The sequence below is a fragment of the Micropterus dolomieu genome, linkage group LG09 (genome assembly GCF_021292245.1).
Source record: "Micropterus dolomieu isolate WLL.071019.BEF.003 ecotype Adirondacks linkage group LG09, ASM2129224v1, whole genome shotgun sequence".
NCBI classification, from domain to species: Eukaryota; Metazoa; Chordata; class Actinopteri; order Centrarchiformes; family Centrarchidae; genus Micropterus; species Micropterus dolomieu.
Window position 1 is genome coordinate 29,741,273 of NC_060158.1, and position 7,355 is coordinate 29,748,627.

The 7,355-nt window shown below is 40.1% G+C and overlaps 1 protein-coding gene, 1 long non-coding RNA gene and 2 other non-coding genes across 4 annotated transcripts in view; all 4 read right to left on the minus strand.

Annotated features, from left to right (window-relative positions):
• Positions 1-7,355, minus strand: part of LOC123976309 (ankyrin repeat and MYND domain-containing protein 2-like) — an 817,726-nt gene that overhangs the window by 639,277 nt on the left and 171,094 nt on the right. The gene's annotated exons all lie outside the window — the stretch shown is intronic.
• On the minus strand, positions 407-3,863 carry LOC123976322. The gene is made up of 6 exons (XR_006826324.1): positions 3,554-3,863; positions 3,023-3,111; positions 2,808-2,843; positions 1,608-1,661; positions 1,222-1,274; positions 407-1,112 (listed from the first exon to the last, which is right to left on the minus strand). It is a non-coding gene; the product is annotated as an uncharacterized LOC123976322 (long non-coding RNA).
• LOC123977230 lies at positions 2,701-2,770 on the minus strand. Its single transcript, XR_006826599.1, has one exon. It is a non-coding gene; the product is annotated as a small nucleolar RNA SNORD52 (small nucleolar RNA).
• LOC123977231 lies at positions 2,914-2,981 on the minus strand. The gene has a single exon (XR_006826600.1). It is a non-coding gene; the product is annotated as a small nucleolar RNA SNORD52 (small nucleolar RNA).

Consider the following 7,355-nt stretch of genomic DNA (forward strand, 5'->3'; position numbering starts at 1 on the left):
CATTTCTGATATGGTGCAGCTCGCTCCGGGCCCAGCGGATCCGTTTCACGGTGTGGGCAGTAGGCCGATGGTTAGCGCTGTCTCCGAGGTCTGGGGTGTGACCATCACTGAGTTGTTTGAACGTCAAACTTATTTTAAGCCATCTTTGTGCTGCCATAAAGACTGAAAATTATATGTTTAATTGGTCTCATGTAGCACAGGTAGTGATTGCTAATGTGTTTAATAGCCTCTATTGTGACCCAGTGAGCACTAACGTTACAACAGAGTCCTACTACACCGGACACGTCTCAAGGCTTTAATTACAATTATGCCCGTTTCTCCCCATGATCAAAAGCATGCATTCTTGGGTTTATTTTATGAAGACGTTTTCTCAGTAAGATGTACTCAGCAATAAGCAAAGATCTCGTTACAAATAATACCCCTTTCAAGTTTATTTTACATACATTAGATGATTGTCTAAGTAACATTAAACAACAAATTATAATCTGGTATGGCAAGATTTTAATTCAGCCTGTTCACCCTGCTGCCATGTGGAAAGATACACAAGTATCTGCTGTCAGACTGCAGAGCACGTTCTTCCTTCAGGCAGTCAGACTTAAATTCACCTTCTGCACCACACCATGTAAAGTAGTTTTATTTCAGTTTATAATTTAACATCTGCTTTATGAGGCATAAAGGGAAATACAAAGTGCATTTCAAGTTTACACTAACTAAGATGTCCAATAAGTTCAGTCAAGTCCATAGTAACCAATGTAAATACCCAACTACCCCAGAGTTTTATAGTTGAGTCAATGTATGCAATTACTTCTCACCTCAAAGCATAGCACATTACATATCCCAAAGCAGAATTTCAGCTGTCATGAGTCACTTCATGCAAATATGCCATCACTAAGAAAGAAAAAAAAAAAAAAAAAAAAGACAAAAAGCTCCTTTTGTTGTGAAAAAGGACATTCCTTTAAACATGGACACCTCTACATTGCAAGCGTTAAAGCCATGTCAGTTGAGTTGCACAGAGACAAGTCAGCCTGTTTTCACAGGAACATTGTAAATCAGATGTGACCGCTTCCATTTCCTGGGTGACTTGATATTTGATCATCTTTGAGTTGGAGAACCTGTGAAGGGACACCAAATTTTATAAAATGTTTATAATTTAGACTTCAGTGTCACTCATCCAAACACTTATAGCATGTAAGAAAATTCAAGGTCCCAATCAATACCAACCTGGTCCATGGATCATTTCAAATGTCATCCAGCTTTGGCTGCCACAGTCTGACCTGTGGAGATACAAATTGATTCACCAGTTCGGCTTCCACACCTTCAACAGAACACAAACAGTCTGAGTGTCTCAGTGCGCTGCGAGTAGACTTCATTTGTCATCAGTTGAACCAAATAACTGCATCATCATCGACCAAACTCAGACAAATACGCAAATCCCTTCAAGCCTCATTTGGATGACTTTGAAAAATCAAAGTTGGATCATTACTAGATCACCTCACAATGAAGACTGCACTTTTGAAATAAGACTCTTGATAACATGATCAAAAGCCCAAACCCTCACATGCTGCACATCCTAATGAGGCTTTATTTCTAGAGAAGTTGGTACTTACAGCTGTCAGACAGTCGCTCCATCTCCTTTCCATCAATGTGAGGACAAGCATGAGCTACAGTGGGGGGGAAAAAAAAAACAAAAAACCACACAATCAGTACCTCAGCATGCCAAAACTATGACGGTTGATACCACACCAGTGTGTTTGGATGTTTTAGTCCATTTACTGCAGTCATGCTTCAAGCTTTCAATTAAAAAAAACAAATTAGTTTTCAATGCTTAAAGTTATAAACCTTATTGCCCTCTGCTGTACTAAACAGAAATCAGCTGTACTTACCAGAGATCTGTAACTTGTCTGCATGTCTAAATTGTGACAGGCAAGAAAAATTTGCTTATGTAATTTGGGTGGAACACCTTTGAGTTACATAGTCAAGTTTTACGTTTACCAAAACCGTGGAGTTACAATCAAGTGATTAGCACAAACTTTAGGTCTGGAGGGGCACAGTGGTGTTTCCCTGGTAACATCTTCATTACATTTAGCTGATGCTTTTATCCAAAGCAACTTACAATTGCTATACATGTCGGGTCACATGCCTCTGGAGCAACTAGGGGTTAAGTGTCTTTGTCAGGGACACAATGGTGGATGTCACAGCGGGACCTGAACCCAGGTCTCACACCAAAGGCATGTGGCTAATCCATTGCGCCATCACCACCCCTACATATAAGGAACATGACTGCAGCATGCACAAACATCAAAACAAAATCATTTTAATCAGGAAATAAAATTTAGTATCTGCATTTGATGTTCTCCATCTCAGGAGGTAACCAGGTCATGTGACATGCTTCAGCAATAATTCCATAAATGCAGATTAAGATTTAATATCCAGGAATTTCTCAGCTACACAGCAAGGGGACCGTGAACTAGAAATGAAAACAGCTGATGTAAGGTTTAATTTCAAACTTACTTAATGTGCATTTGATTTAATGTTGACTGGGGCACTTTTATCAATATATTCTTTGATGTGATAATTGTCATTCATAGTTATTAGAAGTGTTCGCTTGAGCCAGTTGACGCGATACACATGCACATGTAAATAAGGTGAACATGACTTGCAGTAAACTGGTTAAAACATGTGATCACTGGTGTGGTTATGTGGTCAGTGCACTGTGAAGACATCTTCATAAATTTTCTCAGAGACTCTAGTCTATGAAATCATCATTCCACATAAAAACACAACAGGTTTTCAGATGCCAGACCTACCTAGGAGTGTACTAGTCATCTGCTTGCCTTGTACACCTGTTGAGTACAGAGAAATCAGTATTAGAACAAGTTCTTTGCAGTTTGTATTGAGAATCAGTAATAGGCATGCTCAGTGCACTGTGAAAGAGCTTCATGGCATAATCAGAGACTCTAGTCTTGTGAATCATCATAGCATTGATCCTCAGCAAAAATTGACATCCCACTCTGACACTCACCATGCGCTCATGGCTGCAGTCTTAATGTAGTAACAGTACTCCTGTTTCATGTGCTCTGAGGTGGCAGCTCATCCATCTTCAGAGTGATCCTGAAACAGAGGTGGTCATTTCCATTACACCAGTCTGCAAATACTTTTGGTAATTAATACTTGCAAGTTCTGTTTAAGTATCAAAGACAAGGTGACTGTCAATCAATTCTTCGCACAAGTGTGAAACTAGCTACATTAGCATTTCACATTTTAAAAAAAATTCATGATCGAGGTTGTCAGTTCAAGTACGTTTTAACATTTTCTAGGACCACGACAAATTACCCAATATTGTTTAACTACTAAAGTGTTACGGTACCCGTTCTGTCACGGTCTGTTTAAACGTTTAGTAAGACTAAACCAATAGTTTTTATGTAATTTAAATGAAAATCTGCATCCTGTGTATATAAAAAAAAAAAAAAAAAAACACGTTCTTGGCCAAAGGCTGCATTCTTTAGCTCAACTTTATCTAAACCCCCGTGGTCCAATAAAACCAACCACTCACCTTCTTCATCCATCTGGAAACTTGGTTCTCCAGGAACTCCGATTCATTCTAAGTCTGCTGACAGAACAAAGAGCCAGAGAGTCAGTCTCTTTTTCCTCCATTACAGTGGTACCACGTGCTGAGCACGGAACAACCATTGCTGCTGTTAGCTACATGTAGTCCAATGACTACATGTGGCTAACCCGTCCTTGGGACACTCGATACGCTTAATAAGAAATTTGCCTTCCATCCTTTCCTATAAGCGATTAAATTGCGTGACTAAACTTAATGACTTCACATTCACGCCCAACTGTGTAGAAAGCCGCCACCAAGAGGCTGAACTGCAGTCTGCCCATGGTTTATATACGCGGGTCCTTAACTACACCACCGCGCTTTTGATGTCCTGAAAACTGCCTGTTTCAAAATTGGTCGTGTTGTAATACCGCTTTAACTGTTCTCAACAAATGAAACAAAAATTGTTGCCACTCGTACTAATTGCATATTTTTGGTTACTTTTCCAGGTGACTTTTTCTGGCAATTAGAGCAGGCGGCTATGTTTGGGGTCCGACATACATGACGTATTTGTAGTTGGTTTTCATTCCAGAAAGATACGAAAAATACAAAGAAACCAGGCATCTTATCACGTCTTATATATCACTACATCCTGGACATCAGGTTAAGCAAAGAACAGAGCGGACATCAAATGACAGTGGTATTACAAAAATAAATATAGCTGCAAGCGGCAATGATCGGGATCTAAGCAAGTCGCGAAAACGCAACATTTGACATTTTCAGACTACTGGGTGAAATGTTCAACCCGCCTGCGACATTTTGTGTTTCCAAGATTTAAAGTTTAAGCTGCACAAACACTTTTAAGCAGAGAAAAATAAGAAGAAAGTGTCACGCGATCCAAATAAAATAGTCAACTGTTATGATCGCAACACCCCCATTGTCAGCAAGTCTGACTCGGTCAACTGGAGCTTTGAACCCTAGACCTGCAGATTTCCAGGGCAGGTGACATACTGTCTGAGATACGGGTGAAAGGCTGTTTTCACACACCTTCTTACAAGTTGAGGTGGTGATGTCACATGTGCCAGAGCCGGATAGTTTTGTCAATTTAATCTTAAAACGCTTACAACATTCAAGATGTAGGTGAAATAATTCTGAAAAAAATCACACTTCTTCTGCTGGTTTGGGGTGTGTTGTTTATTATTTTGGTGGCATTTGATCCAAAACTGAGTTAAAAAGAAAATGTTACAGCAAGATACTGAATATCGCTGCAGACTCACTGTTTGACCGATCTGAAAACCCTTTGAAACACTTGATATCAGCCATCTGGAGAACAACTCTGTCGAGTTTGGTAGTGTTTGAAGAAAGACTTGTGGAGATATAGATTTTAATTGAATTAGCATATTCTGAAAAATATAGAGTGACTTCTGAATTGACCATAGGTTGCAGTGAGGCAAACGTTAGCCAAAAATCAGTGGATGAGCTGAAAAAGTTTCAGCTCTCTAGGACGTGCGGGTGATTTTCTTAGATTTTTTGAAGTTAGGAATGAGAAATGTCTAGAAATTTACATTTCTTGAAATAAGCCACGCCCACTTTGCGCAGTCATTACCAAATTTTTGTAGGGACCCGAGATTGTACAAACGGAATTTTGGACGAATACATCCAGCGCATTACGAGGTATAAACTTTTTACAAGTGTAGCGCCACCTAGTGGAAGAATATCCCAGGACTGCTCAGCGAAGCTCGGGCCGAGCATTTGAACAACGCATTGAGTTTGGTAACAATAGCTTAAGCCAATTTTGATTTACGGGCATTTATGTAAAATTGTACGTAAAGACACAAAAGTAAACTCAGATTGACGCAGCATTAAAAAAGTCCCGGAAAGAAATATGCGTCCAACCGAGTTAAATGCAGGTTAAATTAAACTCAAAGATTGCGCTAAACACTTGGATCTGGGGATTTTAAGGAGGATACATTTAACACAAATTAACAGTGCCCCTACTTCGTTATTCCACTTTAACTGTAAATGTTTGCACATTGTGCAACACAGAAATGTCTTATATTAGTATTTTAGAAGTAGTTGTTTCTTTGTGAGCTTTTTATATGATATATCTGATTTCACAAATCTGAGATCTATTGTATTGCTTGGGAACATCATCTGTCAATCTTTTGTTAAAATGATGAGCAGCGATACCCAGTGCTTCTGCTTCTGTACCCATCAACATTTGCTGGCATCCCATCTGTAAAGTAAATGGCATGTTGTATGCATGTAGAGAAAAATTTAATCATTGCTTTTAGAGACACAAGGGAAATGGGAAAATATATTAATTCTTTGTTTCTATGGAAAGATCTTGAAACTAGCGATTCTTGTAGCTGAAAAGGCAGTGTGAAGATTCAGCTTCAAACTCAGGAACCTGCTTCTCTATCAGCTAACACTGGCTATAGGGACTGCTGCTGGATCAGCTAACACACAGGGACTGCTGCAGCCCTTTTACTAAATGACAATAAAACCAGCCCAGAAAAGAAGGCAGTTTAATTAAAAAAGAGATGTTAAAGAAGGTTGGTATCAAACATGCAATGAATATGAGTGTGAAGGTGGATCTTTAACTTTAAATGAATCTTGAAATTTGAGTCTGCTGAATCAACAAAGAATGGAAAAGCATTAAAAGCATTACATTTTTAGAACCAAAGTTTATTTTGTGTATATCACTGTTATGGCAGTTTAGCAATATAAAAATCCAGGTGTACACTTGTCCTGTGAATGAGCTCAATTAGAATTATTGATTGGTGATCTATTTGATAAATCACATCACTGTATCACCACCCACCTGTTTCTGTCACAGGAGAGAGGCATGTAAGTATAAATAGGTAGGAATGATGGTGGTAGTATAAATTCTGCTTCTTTTCAGACAATAAAATCATTCCCCAATCAGAAGGCCTTTATGAATGGAGAGGTGAGGGCTCTATCCAGAGCCAAAAAAGCTGCTTTTCGGTCAGGGGGTAAAGAAGTTTACAGCACCGCCAGAGCGACACTGAAAGCTGGCATCAAGGAGGCAAAGCGGAGACATCAGCAGAGACTGGAGAGAGACCTCAACACCAACAACACTAAAGATATGTGGCAGGCCATCAAAAACATCAGAGGAGAGGGTTCCAACCTGCTTCAAGACGGCCACCATCGTTACTGGACCTAAAAATTCTGCAGTGTCTAGTCTGAACGACTACCACCCTGTGGCTCTCACCCCCATTCTGATGAAGTGCTTTGAGAAACTGGTTCTTCAGCACATAAAGAACAACATCCCAGCCAGGACCCTCACCAGTTTGCTTTCAGAACCAACAGATCCACAGAGGATGCCATCTCCACTGCCCTCCACTCAGCCCTCACACACCTTGAGAAAAACAACACCTACATCAGAATGCTGTTTGTGGATTTCAGCTCAGCATTCAACACAATCTCCCCATGAAACTGATCAGCAAACTCCGGGTTTAAATACAACACTCTGCAACTGGATATTGGACTTCCTCACAAACAGACCCCAGTCAGTTCGGCTTGGCGGACTCACCTCCTCCACTCTAGTGCTCAACACGGGAGCCCCCCAGGACTGTGTGCTCAGCCCGCTCCTGACTGCGTTCCCCGACATGAAGAGAACTCTGTTGTGAAGTTTGTGGGTGACACCACCATCAATGGCCGGATTTCAAACAACAATGAGACTTAATATTGGGAGGAAATTGATAATCTTGCTGAGTGGTGCTCAGAGAACAACCTACTGCTCAATGTCAGGAAAACTAAGGAACTGATTGTTGATTTCAGGAAAAAG